Raw genomic sequence first — 12,328 nt, 5'->3', positions numbered from 1 at the left:
CTTCTTGGCTCAGGGGTCGCATAACTCCATGCTCTCCAACATTTCTCCGAGGAAATAGAGACATCCTAAGGAAAAGCAGAAATTCCAGGTTCAAATCAGAAACCGAGCAGCTTCAGTAAATCTGAGACTGTCTCTGAAAAATAGGGTCACATAACTCCAAACCCTCCGACATTTCTCTGATGAAAATAAGGATGTGCTCAGGAAAAGCAGGACATTCCAGGATCAAATCAGAAACTGGGATGGCTTCTGTAAATCCAGGATTATCCCTGGAAAATAGGGACACTTGGAGGGACTGTCCCACCCACACTTCATAGCCAAATCAATACATGTACTTGGGCGTGTAAGTGAGATGGTTACGGATCCGCCAGGAAACAAGTGGGGTGATGCTACCGCTTTAAGCACAGCAGTAACAAAGAAATATTAATATTTTCTTATCTCAGTTATGAGAACTATTAGCCACATTGATATTGATTTTCTTTCTCTCTTTCTGCACGGAGAAAAAGAAATATTCGCCTAAAATCATTATATTTCTTTCTCTTACCCTTTATTTTCCATTCTGCAGAAAAACAAAAGCCATGAATGAACTTCTCTTCCTTGGCAGAGAAACAGGCAGAGAGCTTATCTAGGAGACAGAGCTGAAACTTCATTTCCTCTTGGGATAGCACCCCATTGTTCCAGGTCATGTATGTTTGACCAGGCCATGGGTCAGAACTTGCTTACATGAATTATCTATTCACATCACTGCTTTCTGTAATTATATATAAACACACACACACACACACATTCCAAGCTATTGTGGAAATATCAAAAAGTGATAGCCATCGTGAACAAAATGGCCTTTTGTAAATGCATTCCCACAAAAGATTTCAGTTCCCCATTACAAAGCCAGACAAAAGAGATAGAAAAGAACATTGCGCACAAACACATGGCTTTTTTTTAAAAAAAGCATGGACTCTGGGTTAAATAGCATTGGGGAGAAATCACCTTTAAATTGTGCTTAATGGGACAGGGTTTGTTTTACATACAATGTACACTTTTTTGTATGTATGTTATGGGACGGCTTAATTTTAAAATACTCAGGGCTGGATCCAACTAAGTTGTGGGAGTTGGGTATGTTTAGCTTCAAAAAAGGGATACTGAGAGGAAATGTGATAGCTATCTTCAGGTATCTAAAGGACTGCCACATGAAGGATGGAGCAATCTTGTTTTTAGCGTATCCTCCCTAAAACAAGACACGTGTTGCGGTGAGAGACTGACCTCCTGGTTGTGGGTGGGTCTATGGATAGCCACAACACCCAATTGGTAGTTCCCTCGTTGCTGGGTGTAATCTGGCCAATGGGTGCAGTGTAAAACCATCAAGGGACCTATATAAACTTATGCATGTGCCCCAGAGCTTCCTCTTTCGGCTTGTGCATCGGAACACCCGCCCACCTCTCCCTACTTTTAGGGCATTTGTGATGACCTTCATATGCTGTTGTGTGTCATCTGTCGTTGGGCACGGCAGGAATTTCTCCCACTTGGCTGATTGGCTGTTTGCCATTTGGGTTTCACGCGTAGCAAATAGTCACAACTTGTAAGGTTGTGGGTAGGCACTGGTTCAGGTGATAGGGATGGGAGAAGGGTCTCGCCATCCCTATGTGAAAGGTATTCCATTAAGGAACCCAGGGACTCAACTTGGTTTGGTCAACCCCGAGAGGGGGTAGTGCCCGTGCCTGAGTCCAGGGGAGCATCTGGTGAGTGAACAGAGTCTGTTCCCAGGCTTTTCACCTACTCAGGTGTTTACCCTTGGCTGACCTATGATGGAGCTCTAGGTCAGCGCTCCCTGCAAGGGTGCAGGGAGCTAGTCGAACCAGAGCCTATGCAACCACTCACTTTTCTGTAATCAACTAAAGTTGTGGCCTAATTCTTCCAAAAACCAAAACTAAAATTTGAGTCAAATGTGTGTTTATTTAGGGGGGAGGTCTCTGGGTCTGAACACGCAACTCCTGCTCCTGTTTGCAGACGGAGAGCAGCGGAGGGGAAGCACCACGGTGCTGGCAGAAGGCTTTGCAATGGCTTCGGCTAGTGGAACTACTAACAGACTCATAGAATTGTAGAGTTGGAAGGGACCTCCCTGCAATGCAGGAATCTCAACTAAAGCATCCATGGCTGATGACCATCCAAGCAGATTATAGGCAGAAGTTCTGAGATGACACCCACAAGCTCCTTTAGTACCATCAGGAGACTTGAATTCATTTAAAGTAGCTAGGTGTTCCCTTACCACCTCTTTTCCTATCTTGAGTAGGACTTTGACCAAAAAGTCGCTCTTGAGCTTTTTTTGGTGAATTTCAGGGGAGTCCAAGGGTTTTCTGGAACCCCCCTCCCACCTTGTTTCTTTTCCTGCTGTCACTTTTCCTGCTGTCACCATGCGTGCTCATGGTGCAGCAACTTTTGAAGGCAGCCCAGCAGTGACCCTCCTCAGAGTTGGTTGCTAATGGCCACCTTTTTCCTTCTCAGGATTACAGAGAATGTCCCCCACTGTGATTGCTCCATGATCATGTTGCATCACTGCATGGTGACATCTTGAAGCCAAACACAATTAGGCAGCGCTTCCCATCCATACCCTCCAACATTTTTCTGATGAAAATAGGGATGCCCCAAATAAATAAATAAATAATAAATAAATAAATAAATAAATAAATAAAGCAAGCTATATATTATCCCACCCATCTGACTGGGATGCCCCAGCCACTCTGGGCAGCCTTCAACATATAAAAATCAATTAAGCAATATTATTCCTGCATTGGTTGCAGAGAAGCTACATTCCCAACAACTTTGGCCCTTATTTTCAAGTCCAGGGAGGCCTTCGGAGCAGAGTTTTAGCTTTGCCTAGTTTCTAAAGGATGGAATTCTGACTTCCACTTTGGAAGAGAAACAACCCAATGCATTATTTGTGTCTTTTATCTCCAAAGTAAAGTCTTAGTTAAGAGAGAAGAAGAAGAAAGAAGAAGAAGAAGAAGAAAAGAAGAAGAAGAAGAAGAGAAGAAGAAGAGAAAGTATTGCAGGGACAGTAGGTGACCTTTATGTTTTCTTTTCTTTTGAACAAAAGCATGGCACAGAATTACATTAATAAGGGAATATGATTCATGCTTGGAACAGTGAGTGTTTCCTCAGTGGAGGGCTGAAAGAAAAGGCCTCATTCAAGGTTGCCCATTTTAAATCCATTCATATTTTATAAGGATAGAATGGATTGCTTATTTTCAAGCAGGCACTACTATAAAAATTATTTTGATTTCCTTTCGGCCACAGGGCTTCGGCACCAAACCATAATAAATCTCAAGTTCGGTGCTGAGACATCAGGTTGTGTTTCCGCTCGAAGCAAATAAAATGCACATAATATATTGGGTTTAGGAGAATGATGTCTGCTTGACCAGCAGGTCCCCAAATAGATATGTGGCGAAGAAATGAAGATCTCTTTCCCGCTTGATGTTTCTGCCACAGACTGGCAAGAAGGACATTGAATAAAGCACCATCAAATCAAAGTAAGGAGGTTGTTCAGAGTTTGCAACTGCAGTGAAGAAAATGGCAACAACCAACAATGAACTGGATGCATCTGGGCCAGTGCTTGTATTGCAAGGAGCCATGGCTGTTTTCTCGCAGCAAGCAGAGTTTGCAAATAATTGTGTGAATGATTGCATATTATGCATTCTCCTGTAACCATTACGGGCCAAATCCAACCCCTTCATTGGTGTTCACTTCAGCTTGCGATGCTCAGCGCATAATGTTGCCAGAACAGCCTGATAGTTGCAGTAATGCTTCATCCCAGCCTTAACGTGCAAAGTGCACTTGGGTCTTTCGCCCACAAGTCTGATATGTTGAAAGGAATGAATTTCCTTTGGCTTGCTTTACAGCTTTTCTGAGTTTGCCATGCAAAATGGAAATGTGGACAAAACAGAGCCACTGTGAAGCACTGCTCCTGATTCATCACAGCGATCAACTGAGTATATAAGGGTGAAATAATCTTTCAGGTAACCTGGTCACAAGCTGTACAGGCCTTTGTACACCAAAACCAGCAACTTCAGCTGAGCCTTCAGCATTGGTGATCTTGCTCGAGAATTTGCGAATGGTGCCTACCTCCCTGACAAGGATTCCCTCAGCAACTAAAGAGATTCAACTGGCGCTCTTCCTTCAGCATCTGATCTGCTGTCTTTCCTATCCTTTGGTGCTTATTACTTCTGATGTGAAGGGAGTAAGTACTTTAATACCATCACCAGAGCCATTTGTTAAGAATATTTTTTCCTTCCTCTCTCATCTTGTGAATAGCATGATTTAACATATTAATGTGCAGAGGGGAAAACATCCAGACAGTCTCCTTTAGGGATTATAAGGGAGGAAATGATGAGACACATGCAGCCTTAATGATCCACCCTGATCTGAGCATATTGATAAGAAAAGCCTTTTAGGAATGAATTTACAAGCTGCATGTGAGAATTGCAGCTGTATAATTAGAAAGCAGCCTAAAGGCTTCACAGTAATTAAGGGAGGAGTCACTGCTCCCTAATCAGACTCTTAAAAGTGATATCCATGGTTTGTCCTTCTCAGACTATGGCTGAAATCCATGGTTTAAGTTACTTAAATCCATTCATTTCAATGGGATCCTCTGAGAATGACCTGTGCAGGTCATCACCCTTTATTGTCTAACAAGTCCCCATCAGGGACCATTCTCAGAGAAAAGAAACCATGTAACATGAACATCAGTAGGGAGAATTTTATTCTGGAATACAATTTAAATGTACCGAGCAAAACTAACCTTTCTCCTTTTCTGGGAACTGTGCACAATCCCAGACATTGCAAACCCCCTTAGCTATCTGGTCCTGCATCCATGTGAAAAACAGCTCTGCTTATTTACTTCAGCACCCTGTCCTCAAATTACTGTGGCTGGAGAGGCCTCAGAAATAATTCACTGTGATTAAAAGCTTGATGTTTGAAGAGTTTATCACTGCTGGCATAGGGCAGAGCTTTGTGGATTCAAAAGGAAAGGATACCGTGGAGACGACATGGTTTCTGCAGCAGAAGGTGGGAACTCATGACGATGACTGGGAGGTCACTCAAGTTGGCAAGAATGTCTTCTCACAGTCATCATAACAGGACCCAGCAGACTCATTTGCTGCTGCTGCTGCTGTTCTCCCATGTAGGACCCACTGGAAGAAGAAGAAGAAGAAGAAGAGAGGAGAGAGAGAAGAGAGGAGGAGGAGGAGTTTGGATTTGATATCCTGCTTTATCACTACCAGAAGGAGTCTCAAAGTGGCTAACATTCTCCTTTCCCTTCCTCCCCCACAACAAACACTCTGTGAGGTGAGAAACTTCAAAGAAGTGTGACTAGCCCAAGGTCACACAGCTGCATGTGGAGGAGCGGAGATGCGAACCCGGTTCACCAGATTGAGTCTACCGCTCTTAACCACTACACCACACTGGCTTCCATTTCCCTTCCTGAGGAAACACTTTTAAATAAATCACCTCTTCTTCACATTTGCTGCAGCTGAGACAGGGCCCCATCCTCCCTCCCCTGCAGCTGGAGAAAGAGTGCCCTGAAAAATCAAGCTGCAATGTAAAAATAATTACCTTCAAATATCTTTCACATGGAAGATGGAGCCAGCTTATTTCCTGCTTTTCCAGAGGAGAGAACCTGAACCAACAGATTCAGAGTACAAGGATGGAGATTCTAACTAAGCATCAGGAAGAACTTTCTGATGGCAAGAGCCGTTGACAGTGGAACAAACTCTCTCGGGAGGTGGTGGACCCCTTTATTGGAGGTTTTTAAGCAGAGGTTGGATGGTCATCTGTCAGGGATCCTGCAAGGTTCGTGATGGTGCTTACGAGTAACGAAGCAGGAACTCATGCCGTCTTTTGGCAGTTTTATTGCGCAAGCTATTTACAGTGAAGAGCTACAAAGCATGTCTGTCTCAGTCGCTGGCAGAATCCAGGAGTGGCCCCTTCTGGCTCCTTCCCCAGCATAAGAGCTTCGACACCCCAAATCTCGTCCTACCCTCTTTACGTTTCACCCCTCTGCAATTGGGGCACCAGAAATGGTGTTTCCCTCCTGACTGAGGTGAGGTGCTGGGACTCTTTGCAGCATCTCCAAGCCCTCTCCTCTCCGGCTGGCCCCTTCCCCTTCCTCCCCACTGGAGGTGTGATTGCTCTTTGTGCTGGAAGAGGTGCTGTTGCTCAATTGACGTTGGGGCTCTCTGTATGCTAATGGACCCTCCATTCCCCTCAGCGGGCCAGGAGGCAGTTCCTGACAGATCCTTTGGCTGATTCCTGAATTGCAGGGGCTTGGACTAGATGTTGTCTTTCGGTGTCCCTTCCAACTCTGCAGTTCTGTGATTCTGTGGCCTGTTTGTCAAACTCTGTATGCTTCCCTCCACCTCCTCCCTTCCAGAGCTCTGAGAGTTCCCCCAGTCTGCTTAGTCACATTTCTCATAAAAGAAAAGGTCATGCATTCAACTTTTCAGAAAAACCAAAACCACCAGGGAGACTCAGAAGCTCAGGGAGTCCCTGATCTGCCTTGAGACACTTTGTTATCCATGCGATCTGACTCGTAACATGACCCGGTTCACCTTGTTATTTGGGGCATATAGAGTTGATGCACACCCTCAGTCTGTGCTATCTACCCTTTCCCCCATTAACATGAATGGAAAAATTGTGTCACAATACCAGTAGATTGTGTCCACAGTGATTGAAATGAAACCACAGAGCCTAGGGCTTGCCGATCAGAAGGTCGGCGGTTTGAATCCCCGCGACGGGGTGAGCTCCCGTTGCTTGGTCCCTGCTCCTGCAAACCTAGCAGTTCAAAAGCACGTCAAAGTGCAAGCAGATAAATAGGTACCGCTCCGGCGGGAAGGTAAACGGCGTTTCCGTGGCTGCTCTGGTTCACCAGAAGCGGCTTTGTCATGCTGGCCATATGACCTGGAAGCTGTATGCTGGCTCCCTCAGCCAGTAACGCGAGATGAGCGCCACAACCCCAGAGTTGGACATGACTGGACCTAATGGTTAGGGGTCCTTTACCTTTTTAACAATCCAGTCAGCCATACCCATTGGAATGTTTGCCTCATGAAAAAAGACGGGACTGGAATTTTTATCTCATCTTTCCTCAGCATAAAATTAAGGCAGCTCATATAGGATTTTCAAGTAGTCTTCCATCTAGGTGCCGACCAGGTCATTGCTAAGAACCTGCAGGTCTATCTGTGAAGGTTTCAGCCACTTGAAATGTTTCTCCTCAATCACCTTCTGTTACAATGCATAGCCCCTTTACCAGTTAAGCCCTTCAATTTCATTTAGTGAAAACTCCATTGTGTGTGCTCCCCCCCCTCCGGAGCCCCTACAAATGTAATTATAAGAAACTGTTGCCAGTGATAAGTCATTCTTTGTTTGTGAGATAAATGATTTTTTTTTTTTAGCTTAGAAAAAGAACAAATCGGAAAAGGAATAATGGCACCTTGTCACCTGCCTGGCTATGATCAATGTTTTTAATTTTCAGTATTTATCCCTGCTTACTAGCTGGAAAGGTTAGAAAACAAAATAATAATCATTATAGTCAAGATGCCAGAGAATGGGCTGACATCCACAGTGTATCACTTGTTATTTATTTTTGAAATAATCAGCCTAGTCATTCATTGTTAGGTATCACAGAGCATAACTATCTTTGATGTTCAGGTAAATTCTAAAACCTTGTGCTCCAGCAGTATCCAAAGTGATGCCTTCCAGATCTTGTTGGACTACAACTCCCATCATTCCTAACTATGCTGGCACTGATGGGAGTTGCAGTCCAAATCACCTGGAGAGTGCCATGTACTCCTGCTCAACAACTTATGGAGAATAATGGGAAATTCCAATACACTTTGCAAAAATAAAAATTTAAAAGTAAAAAAAGCAAGGGGAAGCACATGTGCTCATGGGCATCGTGTTGGCAACCCCTGTTTGAAGCCAATCAGTCTTTCTAATCAATTAAGGCTGCAATCCATACACATTACTAGGAACGAATCTCATTAAGCCCAAGAGGGTTTATTTCTGAGTAAGCATGTATAGGATTGAACTGCAAACCAAGCACATACATTGTAAACCAATCATTGCGGTTTCCCTGCATCTATCCCAGGTCTTTGAAGGAGCATCTCCACCCCCATTGTTTAGCCTGGACACTGAGTTCCAGCTCCAAGGGCCTTCTGGTGGTTCTCACTGCGAGAAGTGAAGCTGCAGGGAACCAGGTGGAGGGCCTTCTTGGTAGTGGCACCCACGCTGTGGAATGCCCTCAGATGTCAAGGAAGACATCTGAAGGGAACCTTTTAATATGTAATGTTTAATTGTTTTAATGTTTAATTGTGTTTTTATATTGTTGGAAGCCCACTGAGTGGCTGGGGCAACCCAGTCAGATGGGCGGGATACAAAAAATAAAATTGTTGTTGTTACTTTATGCAAGACTCCAAACTCTCTCTTTTCTTATTTGTTTCAGCCCTTCAATCAGGCACAGTCAAAATGCTGAGACTTGTGAAGAGAAGCAATTGCTACAGTTGTTACAATTCCCAGAATGGTTTCACCATCAGTTCCTCTCCCCAGTAAACTCTGGGAACTGTAATTCTGTGAGAGGAATTGGGATCAGGAAGCTCTCAGCACTCTTACCAAACTACAGGTCCCAGGAAACCCTGACTGTTTAAAGAGGTATGATACTGGTTTAAATGCATAGCGCAGATGGGGCCCAGAAAGAAATAAAAACTGCATTTTTGTTGCACTTGGAAAATTAGTAGATGTGGCCGTTTGCTGATTAATTCTACCTTCAACAGAAGATAAACATATTGCCATTTATGAACTGGCACAACTCACTGGAAGACAAGCTGAAACTCTAGCTACCGCTAAATGGGACCATGTTCTGTTTTCCCCAATACTCTGAAACAGACTGAGTGCAGGAAATATTGGATATATTACAAGATCCCAATATTTTTGACAGATTTGAAGCCAAGTTTAGGCTTTTGAAAGAAGTTCCAAAATGGCCAGACATTTGGGAGCTGTTTTAAACTAAAATATGCACTGAGGTTCTTTTCTCATTACGGCGAAAAATTCTGGCTTCATCACTGAAATTGAAAAGAAATGCATGCAAACCTAATACTGCAGGACATGCAAAGCAGTGATCACCACTGAGCTTCAAGAGGGCAGGGACTGTGACTATTTTACTTGGTGAAGAGGTATTCTGTTAGGTGGTGGAATTTTCTGCCATTCCGGAAGGGTCAGGAGAATTTTGTTTTGTTTTCCCCTAACGTTTACTTTCTCCCTAACATAATGCCAACAAAAATAGGTAGCATAGATTCTTAGAATCATAGAATTGTAGAGTGGGAAGGGACACAATGTGGGGCTTGAACCCCCAGGTGAAGTTCACATAGATGAATTTGCATGACTCAAACGGATGTGTGAACGTGAAGACCTGAACTTTTGAATGGAAAAATGAGAAACAGAAATGGGCACAAATCCCCACCCCTAGAAAAAAATGCTAGCTTTCCAGTTCCCAATATTACAGCTGTTTACCTGCCAGATCATGGTGTTATTATTCAGAACATTATTTCTGAGTATTCTTCTGACTCTTTATACACTCTTTATACTTGGAAGTCAAAGGGAATCCGTTCCGAAAGTCCGTTCAACTTCCAAAACATTCGGAAACCAAAGTGTGGCTTCTGATTGGCTGCAGGAAGCTCCTGCAGCCAATCGGAAGCCACAGAAGCCCTGTTGGATGTTTGGGTTCTAAAGAACGTTTGCAAACCGGAACACCCACTTCCAGGCTTGTGGCGTTCAGGAGCCAAAACGTCCAAGTACCAAGGCGTTCAGGATCCAAGGTACGACTGTATTTACATATAAGTAAGTCCCAAAACTTACTTCGGAAAGATGGAGGGCACAAGGAGAAGGGGACGACAGAGGATGAGATGGTTGGACAGTGTTCTCGAAGCGACTGGCATGAGTTTGGCCAAACTGCGGGAGGCAGTGGAGGATAGGGGTGCCTGGCGTGCTCTGGTCCATGGGGTCACGAAGAGTCGGACCTGACTGAACGACTGAACAACAACAAGTCCCAAAACATTTGACATGTTTACTACTGAGTAAGTTTGCATAATATTGCGGTCTTAACCACCAGTTTGGAATATTAGCTGCCAAGAAAAGGCAGGAAAGCAGAGAAAATTGTTGCTATCTATACAGCTATATATTTCCTAAGTAGTGTAGCAGGTCATTTTCTGGCTAGGACAGAAACCAATTTAGTTTGTAAAATCCGTAATTCTGAATTTTGCTTGAATTTAGCATTGCTTGCTATAATCATTACCCCCCTTTCCTGGAGTATTTGACATGTGATCATAATTTGTCCAGTTCAGTTTTCTGGTTTGGGAGCAACATCAGATATTTTAAGGACACATGAGTAGGATTTTTATTTTTATTTTTTTAAAGAGAGAGATTAGGCATAGATTGCCATCAGATTAAAGAGCACTATAAAGTTTTGGAACAAAGTGATCCACGTTCCATAGAGTGAGCTTGGCAGTAGTACCACAAATGAATCCAGAATGTAAGATAACTTTGGGATAAAAAGATTTTATTTCTGTTTAGTAGATTATAATGCCCAAATACTTCCATCATGATTTAAGAACCAGCAAAAATGGAATAACCATTCCCCCCTCCCTATTCATCTTGTCTCAAGCAAGAGTTTGCTATTAGGTGACCAGAAACCATTAGGTGTTGTTAAAACAGCTTTAAAAATATTTGCATGGTGAGTTAAGCCTCAAAACAAACAGAGACATAACTTCACTATGGTGGCTGGCACTGATTTTTTACTATGATGACAACCAGGCCTCTAAGCTGCTGAAGACATCAGTTGGGAAACATTAAGAACTTCAGACAAAAATGCAACGTTCTTGGGCTTTTTAGCAGATGTGGGATTTAGTCTTGTGCTGAATATGCTCTCCCATATTCCTAGGCCCATTCAGAAGCCAAAACTGTGTGTGGAGTTTCCGCATTTTGGAGGGGTCAGGAGAAAACCAATGAAAACTTATGTACAGACAGGGTAACAGAAACAGGGCAGCAGAGGCATGTTGTTTTCCTTCCTTTCCTTCCTTCCTTCCTTCCTTCCTTCCTTCTTCCTTCCTCTTCCTTCCTTCCTTCTTCCTTTCCTCAATGAAGCACTGCTCTTACCACACCCGATGGCCTTCTGCTCTCCAAATATCCCTTTAGCAGTGCCATAGCTGTCAACCTTTCCCCTTTTTTGCAGGAAATTCCCTTATTCCAGCCATTCCCACTGCAAAAAAGGAAGGTGACAGCTATGAGCAATGCTATGTCATGATGTCATTTCATGCGGGTACACTGTGTTGGGACAAAAACGTGGCAGCAAAAGAAACCTCCACTGCCACTTTTCCGTGAGCTTTCTGCACCTCTGAAACGTTGGCACAACACATGCAAAGATGTCTTGCCCTTTTGCCTTTGTTATAAACCTTGAGCTTCCACCAAAAAGTTCACTCAGAAGTTTTGGTCCAGTCTAGAACCAAGGGGATAAAGAACATAAGATGAGCCCTGTAAGATTAGGCCAATGGCCGATCTCTTCCAGCATCCTGTTCTCACTTTGGCCAATCAGATGTCATGGGGAGCTCATAGCAGAACCTCATAAGCAACAACGCTCTCTCTACTTGTGATTCCAGCAACCGGATTCAGAGGCCTCCAATGTGGAATGATTTTACTTAACCTAGAAGTTCAGCAACATGCATCCTGCTATGATGAACAACACCAGTATGCTGCTGCTTCTGTTCATTCTGCTTCTGTCATGGTCATGTTGTTGCTTCCATCTCACTTGATACAGTAAGACAGAACAGGAAGGAACAGCCAATCAGAGAAGGGTGCATTGTGAAAACATGAATTCTGATCCATGGGGTTGAGTTTCCTTCTGAAGGGTGGGTGGGGGGTTAATTATGCATGCCACATTCCTAAAATGCACTTTAGTGATGTGCATGTGCAAAACTTTGTAGACACCTTAAAACTTGAATATATCTATATAGATATATAATATATATATATATATATCTTCATTGGGTTAATATGCTACGGTAATATGGTTCTGATGGGTTTGCCCATTACTATTCCAAACACACTTCTATAGAACATACAGACCATCCTTGTATTCATATCTGCAATTAATGATGCCCAAATGTCTTGTTACAGATACGTTGACACTAATACATCAGATTTCAGACTTCTCACGTACGGTTCAATTTGCTCTTGCCCCATTAATGCAACAGACGGTAGTTACTAATTGGAAATAGCACCAACATAGACAGTGTGA

This window comes from Lacerta agilis, chromosome 3, assembly GCF_009819535.1.
Source record: "Lacerta agilis isolate rLacAgi1 chromosome 3, rLacAgi1.pri, whole genome shotgun sequence".
NCBI classification, from domain to species: Eukaryota; Metazoa; Chordata; class Lepidosauria; order Squamata; family Lacertidae; genus Lacerta; species Lacerta agilis.
The sequence above is the reverse complement of the archived record's forward strand: the minus strand, read 5'-3'. Positions refer to the sequence as shown.